This window comes from Bidens hawaiensis, unplaced genomic scaffold, assembly GCF_021521415.1.
Source record: "Bidens hawaiensis isolate Kalapana, Puna unplaced genomic scaffold, B.hawaiensis_p1.1 tig00015127_1, whole genome shotgun sequence".
Taxonomy (NCBI): Eukaryota; Viridiplantae; Streptophyta; class Magnoliopsida; order Asterales; family Asteraceae; genus Bidens; species Bidens hawaiensis.
In genome coordinates this window covers 377815-390571 of record NW_027492341.1, presented here as the reverse complement: position 1 = coordinate 390571, position 12757 = coordinate 377815, and the positions used below count along the sequence as shown (strand labels likewise).

Sequence of the window (12757 nt, the reverse complement as noted above, 5' to 3'; positions counted from 1 at the left end):
CGTTACGCCACGTGTTAATGTATGATAATGAATCACCTGATTCGTTATTTCAAAATTCAAACGAAAATGATGATTTGTTACACTGGGAAATGGGCTGTGTCAGACCATATAGGGAATTGAGAAGGCGATTCCTTTCATACTATTCACTTTCTTCTTCCTTTCCTACTGTTACTATGGCCAAATTTCTCCAAAATTTCCAATCTTCATTATATTGAGTTTAGATCATATATTATGATTCCTAAGGTATATACGATCATAACATAATGATTTACGTCAACGTTGATGAATGTTTGCAGGGTTAATTGTTGGATTTTGTTATCGGGTTTTTAGAGTTTTGATGAACTTTAAGTTAACCACTTTTTACCATGTTTTGGAACAACAAATCGATACCATTATGATCGCAATATGACTTCGAGATCCATTGTGATCATTGATTTGGTTTCATGTTGCTGATTATAGGTGTATTGATCTCTGATTGCTATTTTGACTTTTTAGTGTTCTTAGTGATTTTGAACTTGACCAAATTAGTCAAACATTAAGCTTTATTGGCCATTCATTAACTGTTTAACGAATTGGAACTCATTCGTGTCCAATTCGTTATACATATCACACGAATCAGGATAATGAATCGTATATTATAACGAATCAGATTCTCCTTCGTTATTTATAACGAGTTAGACCATAATTCGTTAACGTTTATTAGTGATTCGTTAAGCCTAATTCGTTAACTATTTACCTGATAGCGAAATAGCTTATTCGTTTTAACGAACTATCATTTCATTATAACGAGTTAGAATATGTAACGAATGACATTTTAATTATTTTTAAAATTAAAAGGTTTTATAAATTGGTTTAATTTTGAAACTTTTAATTAAATATTAATTTTAAGTATTATCATTATTCACTATTACTGATTCTCGGGTTTGTCTATATAGTTCAATGGCTGATAACATGGATCAGGATCCTCCCGTCGATACACCTCAACATCAACAATAAGCACCAGATATTCCCATGCTTCCATATGACAAACGACACAATGTTTGTGGCTTTGTGGATGCAAACTCTGCTGACGAGAACATTTTTGGTGGGATGTTGGAGTTCTTACGCCGTTCACGTATTCATTACGCTATCACTGCTAATCCAAATGTGAGGTTCAGCATCGTTCGCCAATTCTGGAATAGTGCTCGCTATGTGGAAACAGAGAACCACATTTCTGCTGAGGTTAATACGAGACCTGTTACAGTATCCATTGAGACTGTTCGAAGGGTGCTAAGGTTCAATGACACGATTGATGATCCGAGCAAGTACCACAAAGAGCTGATCAAGGGGCTGTTTGGACGATTATTTTATTCTGGTGACCTTGATGAGTCCATGTATAACAAGGCATACTTGTGTCCACCATACAAGTATCTATTGCACATTCTTGTACACTGCCTTGGTGGACGAAAAGGGGGTTTCGACGAATGCCGAATCATGCTTCAATCGGCTTTCGTTGCTTTGGTTCTAAATAAACCTTTCAACTTCTCTGAAATGATCTTAGATCATCTCAAGGAAAATTGTAATGTTGTGAAGCGACGTGTAAAGTTCTTTGATGTATTCTCGCTTCATTCAGTTGTTCGTTCAAGATGCTATACGTGATTTGGTGCTCGACCCAACACGTCTCGATGATAAGCTGAAGTTGGAGAACATGTCAGCTGATACTATACGTCGGATGAAATCGTACCTTCAGACTCCTCATCCACGTACCAAACGTTTGATTGGTCATCTGGTGAATCCAGATTATGTATGTCCTCCTGATGATCGCTGGATCCACGATGATTCGGATTCTGAGCGTGAGGAAGGAGAAGGTAGGAACGAGGGTGATTATGATGATAATGATGGTGGTAATGGTGGTAACGGTGGTGATGGTGATGCCCATGCTGAACAACAAGCTGCTGTAGAAGTTGCTTTAGCTGCTACTATTGCCGCTCAACGCAAAAGGAAAGGAAAAGAGTTGGTGGGTGAAGGATCGTCTAAGCGACGAGTGTCGGCTGGTGCTGGCATCTCATTTGGAGTTCAACCTCCAAGGTCGTCCGCTTCTCAAAGACCGGCGGTGCCGCTTACTACTAGCACCCCAGAATTAACTTTGACGACCACGCTTACGTCGGATCCCAGGCTTGGTATGATTCCTCAATCAGTTTTATATACAATACCAAGGCCTTCAACTGCTACTTCGGTGGTCTCTCCTACACCGATAATGATGCCTCCACCACCTATGGATTTCTCATATTTGAGGCTTAACCGACCTCAAGGGCTTGTTCAACCAATCCCTTCTTTGTTTCTTGCTATGTCTCATGATCAACAGATGAACATGGTCTTGAGTCTACTTCATTTGTATGAAAATCAAATGTCTGCTGACCGAATGACTCAAGAACGCATGTTGGAGAACCAAAAGAAGCTGGTAAGTTATGTATCTTTCTGTCAAAAGGAGACAAAGGCCCTCCGTGAGATTGTTGAGTCTCGGGGTGAAAATAAAACAGCAAGAGGATCTTATCTTGCAGCTTACATGCAAGGACGATGAATTAAAGAAGCTCAAAGACGATGAAGAGATCCAGATGCTTCGGGTACTGGGGGAAGTGAGCCTAAACAAACTCACGGCTTAGCTTCAGGTGCTGGTACAAGTGCAGCTGGTGATTCAGGAAAACAGGTGATCGCTTATAATGATACTACAACTGCTACACCCATTGAGATGATCGAGGCTGATACTGTCATCTTTGTTGATGGTGCTGGGGTGGTTAGAAGCATTGTTAATGCAAATGAGATTGAGGAAGGACAGTTTGTTGAGAGGTCACTAACAGGAGAGCAGATTTCCATACTGCTTGGTCTAAACGATGATGAATTAACCGTGTTAGAGGCCGAGGACGATGTGGAGGTAGAAATGATGAAGAGATCTTAAATGATCCGACTGTTGAGATGAGTATGGCGTTTATATATGAGGATGAGGAAGTGGAATCGAGGACATGATTGCTGAGGAATACCCTGATTTATTTCAACACACAAATGTTGATCAGGGTGCTCCTATATTTACTAGAGGAAACGCTCAAAGCAGCAGAAGACAATCTGGAGAAGATTTCCAAGGGCAAGAATGTTGTTGATACAAGATTGATTCAAAGCCCGATCCGTCTGTTGCTGACATTCAAGAATGGTTTGCTTATCGGTACAAGAACTCTCGTAAGATTATTGAGGCATTCCGGTATGTGGATCAAGAGCAGAAAGTTGAAGCTGTTGCTCGAGCTCAAGCAAATCAGATGACCTCCTTCAAAGTTGTATCTAAAGTTCAAGGTGATATTGTTTCGTGGTTGTTTGATTCTGATTTAAATGTATATATTATCAAGTGGGAGAAGAGCGTTCAGTATTATGCGAAGATTACCGACGTTCTTTCGTTACCAAGATGGGACGTGCGGACTTTGGCGTACCGTCCTTTTATAAACCGTGGGGGAGTTCTGTAACAACCCCAAAAATAGGGCTAAAATTTTCTTTTTTTAAATATAAAAACCCATCAAGTGTGATGTTAGTTGAATGGTCAAAGCGAAAGTGGACCTTATGTTAATAATCTTTGCGTGAAAAGTCATGATAATAACTAATGCGCTTAGCCCAATGATTATGTAAAAACCGATAGAGACAGAGACAGGAATAAGCCAGTAATTATACCATTTTTTTATAACTCTACCCAAATTAATCATACGGAACCGGGATTCGTTTAATCCAAACGAACCTGAACCGGTAACTCCAAAAATTGTACGAATCTTTTCATAGATATTTAAATGTACAAGGTATTCAAAATATATAATCAAAATATCAAACAAGCCGTTACCAATCGGCTAGCGAACCAAACGAAACCAGAACCACTAAACACTAATTGTGCCACATTGTTAAATAAGCTAACTAATTTTATATGCTAGCATTCTAAATTTAAAACATATCCTTACACTACCTGGATCACAACCTATATTTAACCAATCCTAATATTTTATTTTTTTTTATATTTCATGAATATTTTTAAAATATTTCAAATCCTGCTACATCTCCTAATTCCTCACAAAATATCTTAACTTATACGTAACATCTCTCTCCTAGCCAATCCAGATTGATGCCCCTTCAGAGACCATAATCCATTCAGCCATCATCATTGCCCAATCAGGTTTCATCTGTTCTGTTCTTCTCCTAAATCCAAGAAAACCTGGTGCTACTTGATCTTCTAAACTTTACACACGAATAACAGTCTTATAATATGCTACGTAGCATAATCAAAAACTTCATCTTCACCAGTTAATCGCTTCCTGGCTCCACCTCTTCATAAACTGACCTGCCATCCAAGAACAATAAATCAGGTAACTTGTTATCATAATCAGTCTCTGTATTCCATTCTAATATAAACCTCCTGATTGATTCTAATGTCCTGTGCACTTCCCAGCCCCAAGGTCATTCTCTTCTGCTTCGAAGTAAACTCAGAACCGAAAGACCAAACCTGTGACACTCGCTCAAATCGATCAAGGTACTATGCGTTCATGTTCTAAAATTTCTTCGTCTATTTAACGTGTTGGAAACCCTTGTGTTAATCCCGTATGTGACCAGCCCATACACATGAAGAATCACGTTCATGTGCATGCCCCGAAACTCGGCCAAAGACCCTGAATCATGGCCAGCAGTAAACTGAATTTACAATCATAGAACCCTAAACAATAAACTTGGATTTAAAACCAAGAAAACGAGATGTGAAACTTAACCATATAAATTGCTAAAAAAAGCAGAACATGTGGGGAATATAACTGGGTTAGAACTTTAGGAGTTACACTACGTGCAGCCCCAAAACCGTGGCCAAGTTCATGCCATTCGGTAAATCGTTTAAGTGTAAACTAGCTTGAAAACAAACCCGACAAGTGACCTTATTAACTTCTGGACATTTAATCTAATTTCCAGAAGTTAAACATGTTTATGAATGTCATTAAACTTAGTATGAACCAGCCCTAAAAACTAATACTAAACCTTGTATTAAAAACCATCCGAACCGACACTTTGGTAACTCGTTTAACTAAGAAACGAGCCCTGCAACCTAAATAATCGTATAGCGTATTTTTGCAGCCTTAGATGCAACATTTTGATAATATATAAACAGACCCAAAACTATTTTAAGTGAAACATCACTTTCGAACCGAACTAGAGCCCAAACTGGCCAAAACCGGGGCCGTACTCGCAAGAGCAGCCCTGAATACATTTTTTTAAAACCTATGAAATGTTAAAACAACCTATTTAAATGTATTACAACAGGTCCTAAAATGATTGAGAACCAAAACTGAGTATGGTTAAATATATAACATAAAGGTGCTAACGGGCCCAAACCGAACCGAAGCCACTGTTTGGGTTTCCAGCACCCTAATATCAATATAAAACTATTAATAAGTCATTAGTACTTATTATAACAGGTCCCAACCTGTTTCGTTGTGAAAAAACTGGATTATAATCAATAAACGTGGTTAAGGGCAATTTTGGAACAAAAGAAAAACCGGTTATTTCTTAAAAACTGAAAATGCAAGAATATTTTTTTTAGAACAGAAACTTATATGATTATAATATAACTAAATATGATTATAATATAACTAGTAGTTGTGCCCGCGTGTTGCAGCGGGGACATAATGAGGATTTGGTCGGTGTGAATTCAGCTTGCGTCGCAGATGCGATAGATATTCGATGGCATCGGTACAGTTTGTGAAGTTATCGTAGTTTGATGCAAGATATGATAATGGAGGTTGAGTAAAAACAAAGCTAATGGGACAAATAGAAAGCTAAACACGATGATAAAAAGACTATGGTTAAATGTTACTCCAACAGTCCAACTATTGCGCGTGACCACTTACCACTACTTACTGATAATAGTCCATATTTTACCATAATGCATTGTGTATCTAACTTTCATTGATAATAGTCCATATTTGACCATTAATTATCAACAATATCAACACTAAAGTACCTAATTACTATTATATGCCTAGAAATAGGCTTGTTTATGAACAAAAAACAAACATTTAAACAAGCAGATTTTCTTGTTTGTCTATGTTTTTAAGAAACCAAAATTGTTCGTCTTTGTTTGTGCCATTTGCTAACAATGATATTATAAACGAACACAAATACAAACAAACAAACAATATCCAAAATTAAATCTAAAAGTACAAATGATTCAACAATATACATCAATTTAAAAGTGAAGAAGAATATCCAAATTAAAGTCTAAATACCGTTTGATGATCCAATAAGGCATTAATAATTAATAAATAGTAATAAGTAATAAACGAACCAGCATAAACAAACCTTAATAAACGAACATAACTAACGAACGTGATATTTATCCATATTCGTTAATTTAATTTAGAAAACACTTTTTTTGTTCGCATTCACATAATAAATTCCCTATCAAATATTTTATTGTTAAATATTTAGTTTGAAAACATCAGAGACCAATTGTATGTTTGCACAAAGATCTAAAGTCTAAACCAGAAACATACATAAACTTAATTACAAAAAGTATTCTAGACAAAACTATAGACACATAGTCAATGATCCATGTATGTAACTAAGCAAAAGTGTTCATCATAAAGATTTAAGGCGGGGTAAATTATGAGTAAATAGCTTTCCGCAATCATATTTGAAACAATAATTTTAATTTAAACATATATAGGTAAAACTTATCAAGGTGAAAATTATAAAACATTTGCGAAAAAAAATGTATTTATAGTACTTGCCTCTTTGGATTGACATAAAATAGGATTTGAGTCACTATGTAAAGGGCATAGACCTAAAAAAAGAGTAAGACTATCCCACAGGGATATCAAAGCTACTATAATTGTGTTGGGACGTGTTATTTCAAGGCCACAACCGAAACTGAACCGAACTTAAGACCATACCTATAACCGAAAAAACTAAAACTAAACGGTTTTAAATAATATTTTTTTCAAATGACCTTCAACTCATAATCCCCTGAATTTATGATAAATATGTATTCACATTATAATTTTTATAAAACAAAAATAATAAAAAGATCAAACTTTATAAGCACGTCTAAAGCTTTGTTAAGCATATACCTAGAGAATGCATGTGCCATGTAGCTGAGCTGCTCCCAACTTGGCTCAAATCGCTACGTCGAGTATAAGCTTCATCTAAACCCAGTTGACCTTTAAGTGTTATCAGAATAGCATATACCTTTCGCTGGTTTCGAATCTGCATATTTAACAAGTAGTAGTAGTAATTATAATAATAATAACAATAATAACAACAACACAGTCATATATCACAAAGAAAAAAACAAAAACCAATATCAAACAGTTGCACACACGTACATGGAGCGAAGCCCTTGCAGTTTTGAAACGTGTTGATGTTATAATTTCTGTGAGTCAGCAAAAAAAGGGAACTGAAGTTTTTTTTAGTTAGGGCACATTGAACTAAAATAAACCATTGGACTAAACTAAAATAAACAAAAGTAAACGAATAACAAAAAAGTGTCAAATGGAGTTGAAAGTCACGCATAGTCTACTTTTAATGCATACAACTACAAGAACCATATTGTGCCCTGCTTGCGGTGCGCGCATATAATGTATATATGTGTGAACCCTCGGGTGGGCAAAAGTAAAATTGCACTAATTTTGACGTTATTTTACTAATTTTGTGAAAATAACGTTAAAAGTGATGGAAGGTTAATCAGGCATCATGTGGTGGCGTTGATAGCCGAAAGACAAGGGTACATGCACCAATCAGCCGGCGTCCCGATGATTGAGTGCTATGTGCCTTATGTAATATGTCCAAGGCTTGATGCAAAACTACTATCGAGCCGGGGGTCTCACCGGAAGCAGCCTCTCTATCCCCATGGGGTAGAGGTAAGGCTGTCTACATCTTACCCTCCTCAGACCCTACCATAGCTTTGCTATTGGTGGGATATACTGAGTACGATGATGATGATGATGATGAACTACAAGAACCATATTAGCAATATATCCAGGTTTCTCGCGCTATCATATCTGACGCATATAGAGGTGCGTTTGACAACCATATAAAACATATAATCTGACACTTGATGACCCATATAAAACATACAGTTTCCCCTTTGACACCAACCCGATCCGCTCTGTTTTCTTTTTCTGTAGATTAAAAATACACACTTCGCCACCAACCTGTTTCTGACCCATAAAAATTCACTGTTGGCACCAACCCTACCTGACACTTTTATTTCAATAAAGATATACACTATAACCATAAGCTGACCCGACCCGTTTCTAATACATGAAAAATACACTTAAACACCGGCTTCGCCCATTTCCCAACCCATAAAAATGAACATTTTAACGTCAACCCAACGCAACTCATTTTCGACACATAAATAAACACCGACCTGAAACGACCCGTTTCTAATTAATAATAAAAATATATATTAAAACACTAACCGATCCAAGCCATTTTCCAACCCATAAAACTATACACTCACCAACATGACCTGACCCATTTTCCGACCAATAAAAATATACAACTTTACACGATCCACTTTCGGCCCCACAAATATATACAAGTTGACACCAACATGACCCAACCTGTGTTTCCGACCCATAAAAGCATACACTTTGACAACAACATGACAAGGCCGCTTTCCGACCAATGAAAATGTGTACTTTGACACCAACCCAACTGGCCCGTTTCGAACCCATAAAAATATACACTATATGACACCATGAAAAAGTTGTATATACATGTTTAAGCTAAAATTCAAAAATTTGAATACCTTCGATCAACATGAATAGTTCTATACATCAACATCACTTTTTGAAGTTTTCAAATCCGTCTTTAGATCTAACCCGCAAATTCATAATTCTTTTTGTATTAATAAAGAGCAAGAACCAGGCATGAAATAAAGTCAAAACAACATCCTAAATCTTACCATACAATTTATTGTTTTTCTAATTATGATTTAAAAAAATATATATATGCCATTTTTTATATTGCCCAGATCATCTCAAGGCTCAAGCAGCTATAAATGAGTGTTAAAAAATGATGACTTCCAAATTTCACAACAACTAATCATATGCATACTAACTAATCATATGCATACATTTAGACAATCATTTATGATTTAAAGAAATAGACCGAACATGCAAAACCATTTCTCACAACCTTTCGTTTTTATTTATGTCCAAACATGCAAAACCAGTTCGGTCCCAAATCAAATCGAACCAGAGTGGAACGGAAACTTCTTATCATGCCATGAACTGAAAAGGCAAAAACCGACCACACATAACCGTCTAACCGTACATGGTTTAGTCCTGTCTAGTTCGGTTTCAGTAAACAGTTTGGATCTGGTTTTACACACCCCACCCGTAACTTCTCAAAAAAACCATACCTGTCTCTACAGCTGCTCAAGTATTAGTCTTACTTTAGTCGGCAGCTCATATTCACCGTTTTCCTAGTGGCGTTGGGCCGTCGGTCAGGTCAGAGCCTAGAGTTGGTTGGTGGTAGCCGTCTGTCCCTTAAACCATGTGTAATCTCATTCAGTTATATCGCAAATGGCGCAATAAATGTATGAAGTAAAATATATTGTAGGTCAAAAACAAAGTGTAAAATATAATTAACTTATACCAGGTAGGGCAGGGTAATTCAAATTCTCTAATAACATGATCCATTTTGAGTATCCTGCATTTCATATAAAAATTTATTATAATTTAAAATCAAATATTAACCTTAAAACAAGTTTGACAAATTTACAATCTAATGCTTACTTGATTCACAACCGTTGAATTTTTTTATGATTTAGTTTTGGTTGATTCTTCATGGTTTTCAAAACATGTTCTTAATGTTTCCTCAGGAGAACACCAACAAAAGCTGAAGGAAATGGGTTTTAAGTTTGGTCAAAACGTATAAAAAATGATTTTATTTAATAAAGATTGCAACTTACATACCCCATTTCTTCGCCTCTTCGGGCGATTCAAAGTCATCTTTAGACTCAGTAGGTGTCAGTGTAAAGAACCTCCTTGATGATATTCATATTTTGGCCCATGTCAGCCATTTCCTGGATTAAGCTGCCAAAAAAATCAGTAAACTTTCAATAAAAATACGGATAATTTATTGAAGATAATAATTTCAATGAGCCTAAATGCAAATTCATGGAAAATTACCATTTTATCATCTTCTTCATGAAGATGTCTGTCTTTTGGTATGTAAATTCCATTTTTCTCTCTAGAAGCATATACCTATGGTCAACCAACAATAACAGTAACAGTATACAGATTGTTAATTATGGGCTACCATAGTGAGAGAGTTTAAGATACAATGGGCAATTAAGTAATTTCACCTTGCTTAAGCAATTCATTTTCAGAATATAGGTCCTTCATCATTCATGATTCATCATCTTCTGATTAATCTAAAACATCTCAAGCAAAACAATTGGATCAGTTTCAAGTTAATATATAAAAACAAAACAATAAAAAACAGGGAATTTACATTAATTTGATTTGCTGATTGCTAAAATTGAACAGTGCAATAAGTAAACACTGGTACAATGCTTATATATTCGACTATAGCCAATAACCAAATCGAACCCGACCCGACATCTTTCATCAAATCTCATTTCTATAGGTTAAAAAGAAGAAAAAAAAACCCAACAATGATCATGCATGGTGTAATTTGTACATCTTTAATGCTTAAATTCTGATCTCTATGTGCAGATAATCATAATACTAACATTATACCAAAAATTAAACAAACAAAAGTAGATTACATCATTATATGAACCAATTCAAAAGAATTTTGCTTATGTTTTTTCCTTGCAGACCTTTAAACCAATATATATAAAATAAAATAGAAATACAAAAAAATAAGTAAAGGTTATGTTAAATTGCCCGGAGACCAGAAACAAAATATTTTGTGGAGAAGTGATCATTCCGTAATCCAATGTGCAGCCAAACGTTGTTGTTTCAGAATTTCCTGATTCCTGATTACTAATAACATCATCTAAATTATCTTCTAGTTCCAACCCCCCCCCCCAAACCTATAATGTATCACCCATTTTCCTATTTTACACAAAAATTAGGGCAAAAATCAACAATGAACTAATCAAGTAAAGTTAGACAACAAAACCTTTGTAAGCATGATTTGTTGATAGTGGCCCTCTTTAGATCAATCTGGAATAAAAAACACAACCCAGTAAAGGTAAATAATTAGCAAAATAGAACTGAATAATGGTATTAGGACATTGCATAGGATCGCAAACCTGGACTGATTGGAGGATGATACGATCGCCTGAAGTTGAGGATGTTGGCCAGGCAAGTAGTTTTGATTATAATCAAATATGAATCGACTTAAGAATCCAGTGAGTGAGTGAGAGAGAAAGAGAGAACTGTGTTTGAGTTGTCAGCGGATGAATGACTGAAAGATGATTTGGGATTTCAATTGAAACCGATCAAATAAAAGGATGTTAAGAGACAATTGAATGAACAATTAAAACAATGGAAGAAGCAATTAAAGTTCGTCGGAGGTTAATCTGCAACCGACCGATTGAATGGATGAAGGTGCCGGCGGGTGAGAGAACCATTAATATTTCGGCGTCTCAAGTGAGAGAGGATAGGAAGATAAAAGGCTGCCTATTTTATAATGCAGTATAGATAAAGGATAAATAGATTTAGGAAAAGGGCTTGTTTACAAGCCTAAACTTGTTATTTCGTTCAAATCGACGAACATGTCGCCTTTTAAAGACTAAATTGCTTCAAAAGTATTAAATGTGTATTTTTCCAGAAATTTTTATTTAAAATACCTTAGCATAATAGTATAAAACATTTTAATGGATACAACATCTTTGGTTCAAGATTTAGAGTTTACACGCAAGTTGCGGTAAAACGTCGACCGAACTAGCACATGAAAATATATATATATATATAAATATATGAAGTTTCTTTTTTTTTTACAGTATATATAAGTCAATAAATTCGTACTTTGAGAGCTTACTTATTTTACAAAAACTCGCTAGTACATGGACTAAAACGAACGTTAAACGAGAGTACATGGACTAAACCTGTAGAACATTAAACTTGCTGAATAATCAGACCTGGAAGTAACATATTTTTGTTCCTGGAAAATTTGAAGTTTTAATTAAAAGATCATTCGTTTACTTAAAACTATTTTTTCAAAACAATCTCGCTAAAAACCAACAACACCTGTGATAACCGGCATTGTCAATTCTTGTAAACATGTGACATGGTTATTTTAACAAGAATCATTAAACTTCTGACATGAATAAATATATAAATCCTATGGTCATAACCCGAAACCTAACCGAAAACACGAACTTTCCAAAAATGGAAACTTTATTGAAACCCGACAAATGAACCAAGGTAACTAAAACTCCTGGAAGTTGAATTATATACCTAAACACAAAACATCAATCTTATTAAGTATTAAGTACAAACTTTTAATAAAAGGAACTTTACTCATCGAGAACCAAATGCGTTGGAAAACACTTAGCATTAACTAGTACACAACCAATAGTGAATTTTACATTGTTCTTCGATAACTTATCATTGATTAATATATATACTAGGCGTACTTGGTGATTTCTAGCATAGTGCAAGCTCACTGATTATATTTCATATACATATTGCATACGGACTGAGGTGAGTGTCGTGCTGCCCTTTTTACTTAAACTTTTTGGGCTGGATACATGTTGGTTTTACTTATGGTGTGATATTTATCA

General features: G+C 35.4%; 1 long non-coding RNA gene across 1 annotated transcript; it reads left to right on the top strand.

Moving 5' to 3' along the window:
• Positions 1 to 4235: 4235 nt before the first annotated feature.
• Positions 4236 to 4762, top strand: LOC143548448 (uncharacterized). Its single transcript, XR_013137957.1, has 2 exons — positions 4236 to 4641; positions 4686 to 4762. It is a non-coding gene; the product is annotated as an uncharacterized LOC143548448 (long non-coding RNA).
• The last annotated feature ends 7995 nt before the right edge of the window (positions 4763 to 12757 follow it).